Source organism: Hippopotamus amphibius, chromosome 5 (assembly GCF_030028045.1).
Source record: "Hippopotamus amphibius kiboko isolate mHipAmp2 chromosome 5, mHipAmp2.hap2, whole genome shotgun sequence".
NCBI classification, from domain to species: Eukaryota; Metazoa; Chordata; class Mammalia; order Artiodactyla; family Hippopotamidae; genus Hippopotamus; species Hippopotamus amphibius.
In genome coordinates, this window is record NC_080190.1 from 75,739,977 (window position 1) to 75,760,540 (window position 20,564).

Sequence of the window (20,564 nt, forward strand, 5' to 3'; positions counted from 1 at the left end):
CTTACAACTGAGTGAGACACCTTGGGGAAATGTCTTGCCAATGAAATCATTTTTATCAATATAATGGCAAAGTCTCATTTGACTACACCGAGAATGTGATCTACTCCAGCGTGTCTCAAACTATGCCCAAACACATAGTCTAGACAGTCCATACATTTTTGTGTGAGAATTTAAAAAATACTTTGTATTTATATCAATGAAAACAATTTAAAAGTAAAATTAAATAAGCCCTCAACATGAGCACAGTCTGGATTTTCTGGACGACATCCTGTTAACCAGGCATATCCAGAGGAGCTCAGGGTATTGGGAACTGTGTTGTGGTAGCGTGCTAACTTGGAAACTTACGCTGAGGTATCAAGAGGTGGTAGAATCCGATTTTTAAAAGGGGGTAGGGAGACCAACAACTGAGATGCAAATTTTCAAAGAAAATATTCAAGAATTGGTTATGACTTTTGGATTTTTCATCCAGGTGGAAGATAGTAAAGGATAGAAAGAATGGAGGTAAGGTGAGAATATTTTGAGAATTTATTTGGAGCAAGCTGTGCTGTGAATAGTGCGCGCATGCGCGCGCGCACACACACACACACACACACACACACACACACACACACACACACACACTCTAGATGGAGATGCTTCTTTCATCACCACAAGCATTGTGAATGATTGAGGGGGAGAGACTGTAATAGCTTATATAGTTTAACATTAAAATGTAGGTGCAGAGTGGACTGATTCATGACTGACACCTAAGAGTCAACACCACGGGTCCACTATACATTTTTTTTTTATAAAGAGTACATATATTTCTCAAGCTGTAAAGTAATAATGTATTTCATTTTTTGAAAGGACAGCTTTTATTCTGCAGAAATGAAAGATTAGCTTACTACACAGTTCACCTGAAATGTATGTTTCTCTCTTGACTGCAAGTTTGGGCATGTGGGGCTGGGGTTCTGATCAAGGAGCCAATGAATGCTTCATCATCACATGGGTGAAGATTCTTTCATGACTAATTGAAGGGGTTTCAGTGCTTTTGCCAACTTTTCCCCAGCCTTTGATTCTATGTACAAGTGTCAGCTATTGATTAGCTTAAAATAAATCCTTTGTTTTTCATACACGTACAGACTTAATATGACTTCAAGGTTCAGGGTTGATTGTTATATTATTTTGATTAATCACACAGCAGTTTTCATCTCAGAAGTGTGTTCTGTTCATAGTTCCTTTTTAATTCGCAGCTTTAGGTCCCGAAACTACTTTTGCCTGGGATAGAAACATAGCCTCTCTTCCATAGAGTCTAGACAAACATTCTTTCCTGTGCAGATGTCATAATTTTATCATGAACCAGCAGTGCCCTAATAGGTAACCAAATTGGCTCTGTAATTATTGCTGAGAAAAAAGAAAGAATTCAGATCAAATATTTTAATACCACAGACTTTATTTTGGGAGGGTGAGATTTACCCTGACATTAAACTGTGTTCTAACCATTTCTATATGGCAAGTTTTAATTCTTCAGTTATGTTGTATTATATTTTGCAAATGGTTTATTTTGGAGGAGATATCAGAGTGCACAATTGAAATATTTTCTGGCTGTCATGACAGTTATATTTTTAATTGCACAGGTGGTATCTGGTGCTTTAAATGCTTTCCAGGCTAACACTACTTTGGTTCTAATCCGTGGTGTAAAATTTGGGGGCTCAACCACCTTTTCTTGTATGTACTAAAGAAGAACCAATGTAACATTTTTTCCCATTTTAAATTGAAGTGTAGTTGATTTCCAATATTATGTTAGTTTCAGGTGTACAGCACAGTGATTCAGTATTTTTGCAGATTATGTTCCATTATAGGTTATTATAAAGTAATGGCTATAATTCCCTGTGCTATGCAGCATACCCTGTTTTATACATAGTAGTTTGTGTCTGTTAATACCATATCCCTAATTTGTCCCTTCCCTCTTCTCTCTTCACTTTGGTATCACAAGTTTGCTTTCTCTATCTGTGAGTCTGTTTAGAACCATCAAATGATCCAGCAATTCCAATACAACCTTTTAAGGGGTCGCTTGGCCAGTGTAAATATCCTTTCTCAGCTCAGAAGTAGAGTGATACATGCTTGTCAGTCTCCACATTTTTCATCAAAGAAAATCAGCCCCACTCCATCTCAGTTGGTTGTTAAAATACACGTTTCCACAATTAACCAGAAGTTTAGAATAACTGCAATCCAGGTCTTAACAGCAAGGATCAGGCCATTTATTGCTTTGTCTGTCAAGCACTGGTCCCCTATTCTGGAAGTAGCATCCTTCTTTATTAGAAAATTACTGGCCCACCCTGGTAAAGAATGAATGTTTGTGTCCCCCCGCCCCAGACTTATATGTTGAAGCCCTAACCACCCAGTGTGGCTATTTTTGGAGACGGAGCCACTAAGGAAGTAACTGAGGTTAAATGAAGTCATGGAGTGGGACCTTTGAGATCCAGTAGTTGCCAGTGGTCAGGATCTAGGCAAAAGAAGTCAGTCTGAAAGAATGAAGCTAATATTCCTGGAAAAGCAGAGATGAGAGAGGGAGAGTGTATTGATTGTGGTCAAGCCTTGATTCCAGTTGTTTCAGAGGCCCAACTGCACCTCTTTCCTTCTGGTAATTTTGTGGATGAGCCTGTGAATTCCATTTAGCCTAAGCTGGTTTAGATGGGTCTGTGTCACTTCCAACTTTAAGTTCTGCCTAATACAGGGAGCATGGCTTCCAAGCTTAATGTAATTCAAGACTCATAAGCATTTGGTGAATAAGCACACTGCCTGATGGGTATGCAGCCCATTCATTCCCCCATGAAACTTTCATAAAATAGTGCTCCAGCAGGGTATCGGGAGCAACCCCTTAACTCTGTTATAGTTATCTTAAGAGTTTTAGGGAATTCGTACATGACATAGTATCCCCTTTCTTAAGATGAACAAGATAAGTGTATATCTAGTTGGAGGCAGTTAGACTGTTTTTGAGGAATAACATCATGCTTTAGTGAAAGAGCATGGAATTGAATTTGAAACCCTAAAGTTCAAATGAGGCCCTGTCACATAGAGAAGTTGATAGTTCTTCATGGATAGGCCCGGAGGGCATTAAGCTAAGTGAAATAAGTCATGCAGAGAAAGACAAATACATACAAATATGTGGAATCTTAAAAAAATACAACAAACTAGTGAATAAAACAAAAAAGCAGACTCATAAATACAGAGACAAAGTGACAGTGATCAGTGGGGAGAGGGAGGGAGGAGGGGCAACATAGAGGTAGGGGATTAAGAGATACAAACTAGTACGCATAACATAAGCTGCAAGGATATATTATACAACATGGGAAATATAGCCAATATTTTATAATAACTATAAATGGAGTATAACCTTTAAAAATTGTGAATCACTGTATTGTATACCTGTAACATATGGTACTGTACATCAGCTATACTTGAATAAGAAAAAAAGCTGTGAGCTCTTGCAAAAAGTAAGTACATTTGTGAAGTAATGATACATAATATATGCCTGTATATCTCACATTGTGGTTATAAGCCAATATATGTGCAAAATGGTTTGTAAATTAGGAATCATAAATCATAAATGTGGTTCATTAATTCCACTTTTATCATGAATTTCAAGGTATCTTGTTCAATTCTGTTTTTTTCTTGCTACACTAGAGCTCTGAATATTGCTGTTTGGGGAAGTCTGTACCTTGACAAGAACAGTAGGTTGTGGGAAAAAAGTCAAGAATATTCGCAAGATGGGTCAGCAATTCTGTTGGCATCTGATGGAGATGTTTTATCTGCCATCTAGCTCCAAGCCCAGGGCTCTGGGTCCTTTGTAAAAATAAAAACCAAGGTCAGCCAAGGGTTTGAGTGTTCACAGCACAATCATTTAATTTGGCTCACCCAAGGGTTTATTTGGTTATCAGCATGTTGTCTGCTTCCATTTTAAAAATATTTTGTTTCAAGCTTTGGATTTCTCCCTTTAGTGGGGTGTGTGTGTGTGTGTGTGTGTGTGTGTGTGTGTGTGTGTGTGTGAGAGAGAGAGAGAGAGAGAGACAGAGACAGAGAGACAGAGACAGAGAAGAAAGATTAAACATTTTTTCCTTCTGATAAATGTTCATCAGAACTTATAGAGTGTAGAGAAAATATTCATAAAAATAACATTTACCCCATAGCTCTCCTATGTAGAAACATTCATTGCTAGCTGTAAATTTGTTTTCTGTACATAATATATTTATATAGTTGAACTTATGTGTATATGCAATTTTGCATCCTGGCTTTTTAAAATAGCACCGTATCTTGATAATTTCCCAGAGTCATTAAAATTCATAGAAAATATCACTCATGGCTGTTTAATAACTCATAATCTAGGCATACCTTTTATATTTCATCCTAACCCCAGTTTTAGATATTTAGGTGAATTCCAAATTTTCACTCTTACAAATAATGCTGTGATTAATTTTTTCATTAAAGTTAATACTCTTTAAAAACAATTTCCCATTTATCTGTGGCACTTCTTTTGCCATATTTGAAGACTCTTCTACTTAAAGACAGATTAGTTCTGAAGATTGTGTGTTAAATCCACTTGTTTTTACATCCAAAAAATCCAGCAAGAACTAGTGCCATCTGTTGGCAGTAGGCAAAAACAAGGGACCTTGCTCTCGCTGGTGGTTTTGTTTATTTTGGTCTAGGTCTCTAAGCTGAACATTCATAAACTGATGAGTTTATGTTCTAGATTCTTAGATAGGGCTTCCTAGGTGTCGCAGTAGTTAAGAATCCGCCTGCCAATGCAGGCGACATGGGTTCGATCCCTGCTCCAGGAAGATCCCACATGCCACAGAGCAACTAGGCCCATGGACCACAACTGTTGAGGCTGTGCTCTAGAGCCCATGAGCCACAAGTGTTGAGTCCAGGTGTCACAACTACTGAAGCCCACGTGCCTGGAGCCCGAGCTCCACAGCAAGAAAAGCCATGGCAATGAGGAGCCTGCACACCGCAAAGAAGAGTAGCCCCCCGCTCGCCGCAGCTAGAGAAAGCCTGTGTGCAGCAACAAAGACCCAACACAGCGAATAAATAAATAAATAAATAAGTAAATTTATAAAAAATAAATAAAGTCTTAGATATTGAATTTGCTTCTAAGCTATTTATTAGTGCTATCCATTTACCCAATTCTGTGCTTTCTTTTTACTCAAATAACATGTTCTGATTGTATACATGCAGAACACATTTATTGTATAAATATGAGAAACATTGGAAATTCTGGAGAAAGTTAAAGTGATCAATAACTGTACTGTGCTCAACCTTTTGATATATTTTTATCTCAATGGGTGTTTGTATATGTTTGTACTTTCCCCCACATAATCAAACTTGTACTTTTTTTTTTAATTTTATTTTTTTATTTATTATTTTTGGGGGGGTACACCAAGTTCAATCATCTGTTTTTATACACATATCCCCGTATTCCCTCCCCCCCCACCCTCCCTCAAGTCCCCCCCACCCTCCCTGTCCCAGTCCTCTAAGGCATCTTCCATCCTCGAGTTGAACTCCCTTTGTTATACAACAACTTCCCACTGGCTATCTATTTTACAGTTGGTAGTATATATATGTCTGTGCTAAAAACTTGTACTTTTTTTAAAATTAATATTTTTATTGGAGTATAGTTGATTTACAATGTTGTATTAGTTTCTGCTGTACAGCAAAGTGAATCAGTTATATATATACATGTCTCTACTCTTTTTTAGATTCTATTCCCATATAGGTCATTTGAGTAGAGTATTGAGTAGAGTTCCCTGTGCTATACAGTAGGTCCTTATTAGTTATCTATTTTATACACAGTAGTCTGTATATGTCAATCCCAGTCTCCCAATTTATCCCTCTCCTCCCTTTCCCCCAAGTAACCATGAGTTTTTTCTACATCTGTGACTCTATTTTTGTTTTTAAATATGTTCATTTGTACCATTTTTTTTTTTTAGATTCCACATATATTCAATATCATATGATAGTTGTCTTTCTCTGACTTGCTTCACTCAGTATGACAATCTCTAGGTCCATCCATGTTGCTGCAAATGAAACTTGGACTTTATATACATTGTATTCATAGAAGTCACCCTGTAGTGATCAGTCCTGGTGGTGTCCATTTCACATCTGAGTGTGTGAGTCACTCTAGTTTTCTGTGGACCATCTCTTTGCCAGTGTATGATCAGGTGACAATGATAATGAAATTGGTGCGTGAAGTATATCTTGTGGTCCATGAAGAAGGCAGAGGTAAATTTAAACTCCATGATTGCATCTACTAACTCTGTGACCTTGGGCAAAGTTTAACCCCTCATAAAATAGAGGGGTTTGTTTGTTTCTAGACCTGTAAAACAGAATAAATAATAATAGCTACTTTATAGGGTTGGGATGTGGATCAAGTGGAATAATGGATACAAAAAGCAAAATGTGACCTGTTCAGCCCTGTAGCCTTGTTGACTAAGTAAAAGATTTTTTCAAGTGGGAAAGTGGTGGCAGGAGCAAACAAATATCAGAATAGTCTTAGCTACAAAAGCCTCAAATCCAGTACTTCATTCCATTTAGGGAAAGAGGTTTGAGTGTTGCAGTACTTGCCTCATCTTTTAGACCTTTCCCACTTTCAGCACAGGTTTAGAATCTAGCTGAAATTTTACCTTTGTAAGCCACAGCAGTAGATTTCCATAATATACATTAGTCCATTGGTTCATTTACTTGTTTATTCATTGAATGAAATATCATGAGGACCTTACTGTGTGTCAGGTCCTGTGCAAAACTCTAGGGATAAAATGTAAGTAAAGCATAGAAATTGATCTTCAGTAGTACACAGTCTGGTGTGGGAAACGGGTATATAAGCACAATCTTATGTTCATAGTACAAACGACTTACTGGGGAAATGAAGGTAAAGAAGCAGTCAATTCTGAGTGGTAGTGGTGGGCAGGGGGCCTTGGATGATCACAAAAAAAGTGACACTGAAATAAGTCTTATATATGCGAAGAATGAAGAGGGGTCCTTCTTGGATAGGGGGACAACAATGCAAAGGCCAGAGAAGGCATGCTTGGAAAAGAAAGAGGGGATAATGGATAAAGTTAGAACAGACCAGGTAAAAGGGAATTTTGTAGGAAATGAGGGAGTTGAGGCTGGGGTTTGTGGTGAATATGTTTTTGTTTGCCCAGCAACTCACTGAACTCTCTCTCTCCCATTCTTAGTTCCAGTCATCCCAATAGAGCTGATCCATCTCCTGCCTCGAGTGACAGATGTGACTTCAAGAAAAGTGGGAAAAATGAGTTATTTAATAAAAATATCTTGTTAGAGTCCCAAAATCTTGTACAATGTAAGATTTATGGAGAAAATGGGACTGCCGTGGTGGTCCAGTGGCTTGGACTCCATGTTCCCAATGCAGGGGCCCTGGGTTTGATCTCTGGTCAGGGGGAATAGATCCCACACACCACAAATAAGCGTTCACATACTGCAACTAAAAGATCCTGCATGATTCAGCTAAGACCCACCACAGCCAAATTAATTACTTAATTAATTTTAAAAAGATTTATGGAGAAAATTAATAAAGGAACTCCTGGCCTTGATAAAGTTTGGGAAACACTAACCCGTATGATAAGAAACATGCCTCTAACTCTAATATTCAATTCTGGAGGCTTCCTAGGTGGCGCAGTGGTTAAGAATCCACCTGCCAATGCAGGGGACACGGGTTTGGTCCCTGCTCCAGGAAGATCCCACATGCCGTGGAGCAACTAAGTCTGTGCGCCACAACTATTTAGCCTGAGCTTTAGAGCCCATGAGCAACAACTATTTTTTTTTTTAATTTATTTATTTATTATTTTTTCGGGGGTACACCAAGTTCAATCAACTGTTTTTATATACATATCCCCGTATTCCCTCCCTTCCTTGACTCCCCCCCCTTCGAGTCCCCCCCACCCTCCCCGTCCCAGTCCTCTAAGGCATCTTCCATCCTCGAGTTGGACTCCCTTTGTTATACAACAACTTCCCACTGACTATCTATTGTACAGTTGGTAGTATATATATGTCTGTGCTACTCTCTCGCTTCGTCTCAGCTTCCCCTTCACCCCCATCCCCCTCCCAAACCTCGAGTTCTCCAGTCCATTCTCTGTATCTGCTTCCTTGTTCTTGTCACTGAGTTCATCAGTACCATTTTTAGATTCCGTATATGTGAGTTAGCATACAATATTTGTCTTTCTCTTTCTGACTTACTTCACTCTGTATGACAGACTGTAGTTCTATCCACCTCATTACATATAGCTCCATCTCATCCCTTTTTATAGCTGAGTAATATTCCATTGTATATTTATGCCACATCTTCCTTATCCATTCATTTGTTGATGGGCATTTCGATTGCTTCCAAGTCCTGGTTATTGTAAATAGTGCTGCAATAAACATTATGGTACAAGTTTCTTTTGGGATTATGGTTTTCTTTGGGTATATGCCCAGTTGTGGGATTACTGGATCATATGGTAGTTCTATTTGTAGTTTTTTAAGGAACCTCCAAATTGTTTTCCATAGTGGCTGTACCAACTTACAGTCCCACCAACAGTGCAGGAGAGTTCCCTTTTCTCCACACCCTCTCCAACATTTGTTGTTTCTAGATTTTGTGATGATGGCCATTCTGATTGGTGTGAGGTGATACCTCATTGTGGCTTTGACTTGCATTTCTCTGATGATGAGTGATGTTGAGCATCTTTTCATGTGTTTGTTGGCCATCTGTATGTCTTCTTTGGAGAAATGTCTATTTAGGTCTTCTGCCCATTTGTGGATTGGGTTATTTGCTTTTTTGGTATGAAGCTGCATGAGCTGCTTGTATATTTTGGAGGTTAATCCTTTGTCCGTTGTTTCATAGGCAATTATTTTTTCCCATTCTGAGGGTTGCCTTTTAGTCTTGTTTATGGTTTCTTTCGCTGTGCAAAAGCTTTTAAGTTTCATAAGGTCCCATTTGTTTATTCTTGATTTTATTTCCCTGATTCTAGGAGGTGGGTCAAAAAGGATGTTGCTTTGATGGATGTCATAGAGTGTTCTGCCTATGTTTTCCTCTAGGAGTTTTAGAGTGTGTGGCCTTACATGTAGGTCTTTAATCCATTTGGAGTTTAGTTTTGTGGATGGTGTTAGGAAGTGTTCTAATTTCATTCTTTTATATGTTGCTGTCCAATTTTCCCAGCACCACTTATTGAAGAGGCTGTCTTTTTTCCATTGTATACTCGTGCCTCCTTTGTCAAAGATAAGGTGCCCATATGTGTTTGGGCTTACTTCTGAGTTCTCTATTCTATTCCATTGATCTTCCTCTCTATTTTTGTGCCAGTACCATACTGTCTTGATCACTATGGCCTTGTAGTATAGTTTGAAGTCAGGAAGCCTGATTCCACCAACTCCATTTTTTCTTCTCAAGATTGCTTTGGCTATTCGGGGTCTTTTGCGTTTCCATACAAATCGTAAGATTTCTTGCTCTAGTTCTGTGAAAAATGCCATTGGTAATTTGATCGGGATTGCATTGAATCTGTAAATTGCTTTGGGTAGTACAGACATTTTCACGATGTTGATTCTTCCAATCCAGGAACATGGTATGTCCCTCCATCTGTTTGTGTCATCTTTGATTTCTTTCATCAATGTCTTAAAGTTTTCTGCATACAGATCTTTTGCCTCCTTAGGCAGGTTTATTCCTAGGTATTTTATTCTTTGTGTTGCAATGGTGAATGGGAGAGTTTCCTTAATTTCTCTTTCTGCTCTTCCGTTGTTCATGTATAGGAATGCAAGAGATTTCTGTGCATTAATTTTGTATCCTGCTACTTTACTAAACTCATCAATGAGTGCTAGCAGTTTTCTGGTAGAGTCTTTAGGGTTTTCTATATATAATATCATGTCATCTGCAAAGAGTGACAATTTTACTTCTTCTTTTCCAATTTGGATTCCTTTGATTTCTTTTTCTTCTCTGATTGCTGTGGCTAAAACTTCCAAAACTATGTTGAATAACAGTGGTGAGAGTGGACACCCTTGTCTTGTTCCTGTTCTTAGAGGGAATTCTTCCAGTTTTTCCCCATTGAGAACGATGTTGGCTTTTGGTTTTGCATATATGGCTTTTATTATGTTGAGGTAATTTCCTTCTATGCCCATTTTCTGGAGAGCTTTTATCATAAATGGATGTTGAACTTTGTCAAAAGCTTTTTCTGCATCTATTGAGATGATCATATGGTTTTTATCCTTCAATTTGTTGATATGATGTATCACATTGATTGATTTGCGTATATTGAAGAATCCTTGCATCCCAGGGATAAACCCCACTTGATCATGGTGTATGATTTTTTTTAATGTGTTGTTGCAGTCTGTTAGCTAGTATTTTGTTGAGGATTTTTGCATCTATATTCATCAGTGATATTGGTCTGTAGTTTTCTTTTTTTGTGACATCTTTGCCTGGTTTTGGTATCAGGGTGATGGTAGCCTCATAGAATGAGTTTGGGAGTGTTCCTCCTTCTGCAATATTTTGGAAGAGTTTGAGAAGGATAGGTGTTAGCTCTTCTCGAAATGTTTGATAGAATTTGCCCGTGAACCCATCTGGTCCTGGGCTTTTGTGTGTTGGGAGATTTTTAATCACTGCCTCAATTTCCGTACTTGTGATTGGTCTGCTCATGGTTTCTACTTCTTCCTGGTTCAGTCTTGGAAGATTGTATTTTTCTAAGAATGTATCCATTTCTTCCAGGTTATCCAATTGATTGGCATATAGTTGCTTGTAGTAGTCTCTCATGATCTTTTGTATTTCTGAGGTGTCCGTTGTGACTTCTCCTTTTTCATTTCTAATTCTGTTGATTTGCATCTTCTCCCTTTTTTTCTTGATGAGCCTGGCTAATGGTTTATCAATTTTGTTAGTCTTCTCAAAGAACCAGCTTTTAGTTTTTTTTTTATTTTTGCTATGGTTTCCTTCCTTTCTTTTTCATTTATTTCTGCTCTGATCTTTATGATTTCTTTCCTTCTGCGCACTTTGGGGTTTCTTTGTTCTTCTTTCTCTAGTTGTTTTAGGTGTAAGGTTAGGTTGTTTGTTCGATCATTTTCTTGTTTCTTAAGGTAGGACTGTATTGCTATAAACTTCCCTCTTAGAACTGCTTTTGCTGTATCCCATAGGTTTTGGGTTGTTGTGTTTTCGTTGTCGTTTGTTTCTAGATATTTTTTGATTTCCTCTTTGATTTCTGTAGTGATTTCTTGGTTGTTTAAGAGTGAATTGTTTAGCCTCCATGTGTTTGTATTTTTTGCAGTTTTTTTCCTGTAATTGATATCTAGTCTCATGGCACTGGGGTCTGAGAAGATGCTTGATATGATTTCAATTTTCTTGAATTTGCTGAGGTTTGATTTGTGACCCAAGATGTGACCTATCCTGGAAAATGTTCCCTCTGCACTTGAGAAGAAAGTGTCTTCTGTCGTTTTTGGATGGAATGTCCTATAAATATCAATTAAGTCGAGATGGTCTAATGTGTCATTTAAAGCTGTGTGTCTTTATTTTCTGTTTGGATGATCTGTCCATTGATGTAAGTGGGGTGTTCAAGTCTCCCACTATAATTGTGTTACTGTCGATGTCCCCTTTTATAGCTGTTAGCATTTGCCTTATGTATTGAGGTGCTCCTATGTTGGGGGCATAGATATTTACCATTGTGATATGTTCTTCTTGAATGGATCCCTTGATCATTATGTAGTGTCCTTCCTTGTCTCTTTTAATAGTCTTTACTTTCAAGTCTAATGTGTCTGATATGAGTATTGCTACTCCAGCTTTCTTTTGACTTCCATTTGCATGGAATATCTTTTTCCATCCCTTTATTTTCAATCTATAAGTATCCCTTGGTCTGAAGTGGGTTTCTTGTAGGCAGCATATAGAAGGGTCTTGTTTTTGTATGCATTCAGCCAGTCTGTGTCTTTTGGTTGGAGCATTTATTCCATTTACATTTAAAGTGATTATTGACATGTGTGTTCCAATTACCATTTTCTTAATTGTTTTGGGTTTGTATTTGTAGGTATTTTCCTTTTCTTGTGTTTCCTACTTAGAGAAGTTCCTTTAGCACTTGTTGTAAGACTGGTTTGGTGGTGCTGAATTCTCTTAACTTTTGCTTGTCTGGAAAGCTTTTGATTTCTCCCTCAAATCTGAATGAGATTCTTGCTGGGTAGAGTATTCTTGGCTGTAGGTGTCTCTCTTTCAGGACTTTCAGTATATCCTGCCATTCCCTTCTGTCCTGCAGAGTTTCTGTAGAAAGGTCAGCTGTTATCCTTATGGGTTTTCCCTTATATGTGATTTGTTGCTTTTCTCTTGCTGCTTTTAATATTTTTTCTTTGTGTTGAATTGTCATTAGTTTGATTAATATGTGCCTTGGTGTTTTTCTCCTTGGGTTTATTCTGTATGGGACTCTGTGCTTCTTGGACTTGGTGAATTATTTCCTTTCCCATGTTGGGGAAGTTTTCCACTATAACCTCTTCAAATATTTTCTCAGACCCTTTCTTGTTTTCTTCTTCTTCTGGGATGCCTGTAATTCGAATGTTGGTACGCTTAATGTTATCACTGAGGTCTCTGAGACTGTCTTCTAATCTTTTTGTTCTTTTTTCTTTTTCCTGCTCTGTGGCATTTATTTCCCCCATTCTATCTTCCAACTCAGTTATTCGTTCTTCTGCCTCCGTCATTCTGCTGGTTATAGCATCTAGAGTATTTTTAATTTCAGTTATTTTGTTATCCATTGCTGTTTGTTTTTCTGAGTTCTTATGAACTGTTTCTTGTACTTTCTCTATTTTGTTATCAAGATTTTGTATCATTTTTACTATCATTACTCTGAATTCTTTTTCAGGCATTTTTCCTATTTCCTCCTCATTTATTTGGTCTTGTGGGTTTTTTTCCTGCTCCTTCGCCTGCATGGTGTTTCTTTGTTTCCTCATGGTTGTGCAAACTTTTGGGGTTGCTTTTCCTGGCGATAGAGGTGTTTATAGAAGACTGTCCAAGCCTCAGACTAATGTCCAAGTATTGGATTAAACAAATATTAAGTCTAGGAAACACATACATGTATAAGACACACAGTTACTGAATGCATTAGGACATAAGGCTCTAGAAAGACCTGACAGAACCCCAGTGTGCTATCAGATATTCAAAGAGAAACCCAGCAGAAATTGACAACTGAAACAGAACAAATCAGAGACAAAAGCAAAAGCAAACAAACAAATAACACCTTACACATACAAACATTAATCCAGGGAGATTTTGTAAGCTAGGATCAAATATAGAAAAGAGCCAGAGTACCACCAGAGAGAATGGAGATTCTTAGAATGAAATTAGACAACTACTAAGAACTAAGATAAAGACAAAAACCTAATATTAAATACCAAGGCAGTGCGTCATCTGGAGAATAGAGCAAGGAGTCTGAGCAGATCGATAGTGTTGCTTATAAGTATGTTAAGATAAAATAAACTTAAAAAGGCTGGAAGAAAGGGGAACAAAGAGCGTAGTGTGGTTGGAAATATGCAAATAAAAAGAAAGGAATAGAAATGTATAAAAGATAGGGATGAAAGGAAAGTATGAGAGATATATTGTCTGTACTACCAAAAACTTAGCTAGATATAGAAGTATATAAAAAGGCAAAAAAAAAAAAAGAATAAAAAAATATCATTAAAAAATTATGTTATAAAACTTGTAGATCCCTTAGGGCTAAGATCGTATTTAATAAAGAAAAAAAAAGAAAAAAGAGAAGAGAGAGAGAGAAAAAGAAAAAAGAAAAAAAAAAAATCCAGAACTGATCCCAGAATGGACCAGTTCAATTGGAATTGATACTAATATTTCTGTTTCATTAGCGTCTCAGCTGTAAGTGTCCTTCTACTCACCTTGGGTTTTTTTGCATTATTCTGTGACCAGCGGAGGTTCCTTTATTGTTCGACTGTAAGCATTGGTGTGTGGGGAGGGAGAGGGTACAATAGTGGCTCCTTCCCCTTGGAGTGAGTGAGCAGTGGTGCACTGTTGTTTCAGTCGGGCTTGGAGGTGCCTTTGCAGAGGGACGCTGGTGGCTCAGGCGTAAACAGAAAGTCTTAGAGTTGGGCCTCTCTTGGGTTTTTTTGTTGTTGTTTTCTCAGCAGCCTCCCAGCTGCCAGCGTTCCAAGGGGTTTTAATCTAGCCCCACCCCAGTGCCTGAGGGTGCTTGTTATCCCTGAGCGCCTTAGGTGGCCCGCAGGGCATCTCTCCACTGCCTGTTGCAGAGGTGCCGAAAGAGAAAGAGAGGCTATGCATGCGACTCCTCCCCCCCCCGCCTGTGAGCCTGCAGCTTCCAGCAGCCATCATGGCCGGGCAGCTCTCAGGGGCAGGCACTCCTCGCCGCGGACCTCTTCCCTCCTGTCCTCTCGGTCCATCACCTTACTGGCAACAATGTTTCTCACCCTGAACCGGCTCTCCGGTTCCCATGCTCCTGCTCCCGGACCCTCTGTTCAGCTGTGGATCGATGTCCCGGTCCGGGAACGCTAAGCTGCACTGCGGACCCTCCGTATGTTTCTCACTCCCTCCTGTCTGCCACAGCTCCTCCACTTCACCCTCTTTGAGCCGTTGTAGATGCCTTCCTACCGGTCATGTTGGGCTCCTTGCGGTCCTTTCTGGCGTCCGAGGCCGTCTGCTGGTGTTCAGCTGGTTCTCTATGGGAATTATTGCATCCTTCGGTGTATTCCCAATGCATCTGTGGAGAGGGATGCATTCCACGTCCCTCTACTTCGCCGCCATCTTTTTCCTCTCGAGCAACAACTATTGACAATGTGCTACAACTACTGAAGCCCACGCACCTAGAGCCCTTGCTCCGCAACAAGAGAAGCCACGGCAATGAGGAGCCTGTGCACCATAACAAAGAGTAGCCCCCACTTACCGCAACTAAAAGAAAGCCTGCGCACAGCAAAAAGACCCAACACAGCCAATAAAATATATAAATAAATAAATAAATAAATTTATTAAAAAAACATTCAATTCTGTACCATCTGAATCAGGTCGTGGATGCAGGTCTACCAGCAAACATGAGATATTTTACTGGTGGAAGGGACATCATAAAGTCATATTGAGTAGATAACTAGAACATTTCCTCTTGTGTGAAAGTCTTTATTGGTTGTAATAGTCTAGCCAATGGAAACTATGTTCTCAAAGGTTAAACATTTTTTTGTCAACTGTTTATATAATTTAGGGTAGACTCATTATTTTTCCTGGAGTATGTGTCTCCCGGAGTCAATGTATATTTCTTTAGGCTTTGCTTAATTTGTGGTGGTCAGCTGGTGACTATGTTATTGGCAGTGTAATAAGGAAAGGAAGAATATATTTTTAGCGAATATTCTTGGATCCCTTAGAATGCTCTTGGCTAAACCTACAAACCCTGATTCTAACAAATGTGAAACAGAGACATCGCTAAACTGTAGGAGATCTTTAGTGTTTGGATGCCATCTTAGAAGCAAACAAGACTGAGGAATACTCGATTGCTACAGTCTAACTTTGTCTTCTATTGTACATTCAAATGCAAAGCCAGCCTCCCACCTCACAAGACAACAATAGTGAGAAGAAGCAGCTCCAGTTATTAATGGAAGAAAGGATTTTGAGGCACAGAAGGCAGGCTGGGTGGAAACCCCCAGTGAGTTAGAATTAGGAGGAAGGAGCACCTGGCCTGGAATGCTTACTTTTCCATTAATAATGAAATGATTGATGTTATCATTATCTTTACCCTTATCATGGTTATTAATCTTAAGTTTTCTCAGCTGTCTGCTGCTGGAGAAAATAAACCGAGTGGTTCTTTTTTTGTGTGGGATTGAACACAGGACTTAGTACAGTGGAATCGTTCCTAATGACATCAATTTGAAGTCTAGATGAAAGATTTTCTAGGCATCTCACCAAGCAGCTACATGGCAATAAAAGTGTTTTATTTGGAAGATGTGTGAAGTTGGAAAAAAAATGTATAGATAAAAAGCATACTTTGTTAGAGATTCGGGTGGGGAAAAGAGATTCTCTGTGTTTCTGAGTCACACTATTTTGCTGATTTCTTTTAAAAAAGGAAAAAATGGGACATTCTAGCTTGACACAGCTGAGATGTGAAATCAGCTTGATCCAGCTGTCTGCAGCATCAGAAACTATTGCAGCTGGCTAATCTCTAATTATAGAATCTCTATTATTGGTGATGTAAGTGGCCGAATCTGTGGTTTGACTTCTGTGATCCCTGGCTTTGTGAAAAGCTGGGATTTTGAGATAATGTTTTTTCCCTCTGCATAATAATCTAAACAAATTTAAATTAACTCTTGGGGCAAATATAGTTGAGGAGCTGCAGATGATATTTTTGTTCCTTTGACTGACCAGAGTGTGCCCTGTGATTTTGGATGAAACTATTAAATTCTGCTTCCATGGGATTCAGTTCAGAGCATTCAGCTCTGACGTCCTAAGGTATTTGGAGAGGCCAAGGTCAACATCAGCAATTCTGAGTTTCAGAGAAAGTTTATTTCTCTAGTGGTTTGTGTTTAGAGAAGATTTCAGCAGAATTACTGCATTTCAACTTTACTCTGAACCCTTCATTGATCATTTGCCTTTCTTGCTCTCATTCTCTCCACTAATTCTGTTTTTGCAGACTGGTTTAGAGAGAAACAAATGGTGAGGTAAACTATCAGTGTCAATGTATCTGTCTACTCAGGCTGCTATAAAAAATAGCATAGACTAGGGGACTTAAACAACAGACATTTATTTCCCACAGTTCTGGAGGCTGAGAAGTCCAAGGTCAACGTGCCAGCTGATTCCTGTTCCTAGTGAGAGCCTTCTTCCTGGCTTGCCGATGGCTGTTCTTTCTCTGTGTCCTCACGTGGTGGATAGGGAGAGGGTGAATTCTCTGGCTTCTTCTTATAAGGGCACTAACCCCACCATGAGGACCCCACCCTCATGATGTCATCCAAACCTAGTCACCTCCAAAGGCCCCACCTTCAAATACCATCACATTGGGGGTTAGAGCTCTGACATGTAAACTTTAGGGGGCACAAATATTCAGCCCATGATAGTCAGGAAAACCTTGGTTAGTTAGAACTTAACAAAGTAACTCTCAATGTGTCACTTGAAGAGCAGGGGACAGATTACAGATTGACTTGGCTAAAAGCTATCTCAAGTAGCCCTAAGATGCTCAGCCACCCAGCTTCAGGTATCATCTTTGGTATCACGCCATCATGATTAATGGTAGGAATGTTGCTCAAAACACTGAAAAATCTTAAGATAGTCGACAGTCAATATGTAGTATGTTTTGTAAACACATTCATAAACCCGGACTCATAAACCACAAAGGTTTTCAATTTTTTTTGGGTGAAAATATTTTAACTACAAGGAAGCCAGGAATTTTATATACATGATATCCCTCATTCCCTGTATATTTTAGCAAGATATTATCTGGCTATTATAAAAACATACAACTTCTATTTGGATTTTTCAAATAGCCAATTATTAGACAAATTTATTCTTTACCTCCCACACCAATCTGTTATTAAGCAATCATCAGTTGTAACTCAGAAAATGTGTTTTTCCCTTGATCCATTAGCAAGCAGAGCCTAAGGCAAGGACTGAAGTGCTGAAACTTTGAGAGGTATAAATCTGGGGTGGCGATGCTGAGGAAGAGGGCATGTGAGCCAAAGAAAGAGGTAATGCTGTGTGACGTGATAGATTTCCATACTGGCTGCCATGTCCCAATGAGCCACGAAGAGAACTGGCAGGTCATTCAGGGGGCATGCTCACTTAGCATGAAGGGCCCTGCAGAAGGGCTGTGAGGAGGACACGCACCTCAAGGTGGTCCGTGCAAGTGGGAAAGGAAGGCAGATTCTCTGTCCGACAGTCTCCTTTCCCCCATTTCCCACTGCTCAAGTTTCACTCTGTGGGGACTGAACCCTCCACGTTTCAGGAAGTCCCCTGGGCAGCTTAGGAAGCCACTCTATGGCACTTGGCATCCTAAAAGGCAGGGGTAATTTGGCATGAGGATCATGGGGCCACGGAGGCCTGAGAATTCAACTCGGGGAATTTGGTGAAGCAGTGGTGTGGTCCAGGAGACAGCCGTGGTTTAGAAAGCAGGGGAGAGTCAGTCAGTTGGAGTTGGCCTACAAGGTTCAGTATGATACAGAATTCTGCTGTCCAATTTGATACTTTATAATGTGAGAAATTTAGAAAAAGTAAAAATAGAAAAAGCACGAAAATGATTATTGTTTAGGAAAACAGACCTATTCAGAAACATTTAGTCAGAATTCTCCATAGAAACAGGACCAATACGAGATATCTATGTCTATATCTACATCTATCTGTCTACCTATCTACATACATATATGTACAGAGATTTATTATAAAGAATTGGCTTATACAAGCATGGAGGCTGGTAAGTCCAGAATCTGCAGGTTACCCGATGGTGCAGGAGACCTACAGAGAGCTAATGTTTCAATTCGAAGATTGTCAGGCAGAAAGAGCCAATGTCACAGATGAAGTGTGAAGGCAGCCAGCTAGAAAATTCTCTCTTACCTTGGGGGAGGGTCGTTTTGTTCTATTCAGGCTTTCAAGTGATTGGATGAGGCACACCTGTATTACTAAGGGCACTCTGCTTACTATTAAAATGTTAATCTAATCAAATGTTAAAGTCTAGCAATTTAAATGTTTTTTTTTTTAAAAAATGTCTGTTTATTTTGGCTGTGCTGGGTCTTAGTTGAAGCACATGGGATCTTCATTGTGGCATGTGGGCTTCTTAGTTGTGGCATGCAAACTTCTTAGTTGCAGTATGTGAACTCTTAGTTGTGGCATGCATGTGGGATCTAGTTCCCCAACCAGGGATGGAACCCAGTCCCCTGCATTTGGAGCGCAGAGTCTTACCCACTGGACCATTGCTAGGGAAGTCCCTAGTAGTTTAAATGTTAATCTTATCTAAAAAGCAACCTCCAGAAACACTCAGAATTAGTGTTTGACCAAATATCTGGGCATCCTGTGACCTTATCAAGTTGACCCATAAAATTAACCATCAATAGGGTTTATCTCTTATTAGAAAGTTCTGTGTGAAACTCTAGGCAGGTATTAAAGCTAAGTAGTTCTGAATTCAAGCCCAGGCTCTGCCAGTTATTAGTGTTGTGACACTGGGTGAGTCAGTTTATGTCTTTGGGTCTTGGGCTCCTCATGTATAAAATGTGGGGGGGTTAGATGTCTAAGGACTTTATGACTCTAAAATTTGCTGATTATATAATTCTTGGTACTCACCTACAAAAGGTGTATTATAAAGTGATGAGGCCATACTCTATCTACATTTAAAGCCAAATACAAGAAATCTATGTAAACTTGTGAAACAAGGTAAATTTATGTCAGCTGTATGGCAGAAGCTCCTGATTTACTGACGGGGATGAGAGAGACTGAAAAATGATTTACTGTAGAAGATTAGGGAGACGATGAATACCCCCATTTTCTGATTCCATCCATTTTTTACTTAAAGCAGGCCCTGTCATTTTGGGCCTGCATTTCAAGATGCCACTGTAAATCCTGATGAGTAATTCCACAAATTGTATATTTTGTATTTATATGTTTGCTGTCTTCAATATTATTTGACATTTTAAATGTCAGATCTTCTGTAAATAGCCACTTAGGGCAAAGAAGTGTAGCTGTTACAGTGAAAATGAAGGTTTCAGAGAAGAAATTGGGGAACTAGACTTGAAAAGGACAACTATTGGAACATGAAGTGAGATGCAGTTTTCCTATTCTGCTCTGTCTTGTGGCTACACTGTAAGACCAGTGGCATTTAGTTTGCCAGTTCTCTTTCCGGGTTCTCTGTGATAATTTTCCTAGCACCTTTCTCTTCTTGCCCCAGTTGTTTTCTATGCTGTTGCCTTTGTGTGGGAGTAGATGTGTTCGCACACAAAATCTAGCCTTAAACTGCCAGATGTAAGAGAGAATACATCTTCTTAGATAATTATCGTCAGGCCTGAGTATAGGTAGGAATTAAAGTAGATTATCCCATAGGTTGTATACATACATGAATAATAAGTATTGTTATTAATATGCCAAGTTGGCTTCTGTTATTCCAGTCTGAAAGTATGTGAGATTGATAGGTTTGGTAACTTTACAAAGAAAATAGTGAACTTGAGAAATAGCAGATATTTGGTCATTTGGTTGCAAAACTTTCTTTTTTCTTTTTTTTTAAATCCAAATGTACATTCTCAAGGCAGTTTATTCTTAGACCAGTCCTTTTGCCATCATCCTGTGGGGGACACCTTTGGTCCCCAAACCACATTCTCTAGAAACCCCTCTTCCTGTTCACAGAGGGAGAGACTTTTCTCTTCTTGACTAGTTAGTTTCTAATTGTGACTAAAGTGACAATGTGTGTGGCAGCCATATTTCACAAGAGGAACAGCAAAACAGAGAAAGAGAGAAGAGAGAGAGAGAGAAGGGGAGGAGAGGAGAAGAAAGGGAGAGTGAGGGGAAGGGAGGGGAGAGGAGAGGAGGAGAAGGAGAAAACAGACTTAGTCGTGAGGAGAACAAATGAGAAATAGCAGAAGAGCACAAGGCAAGTGTTAGTTCATGTCCTTGT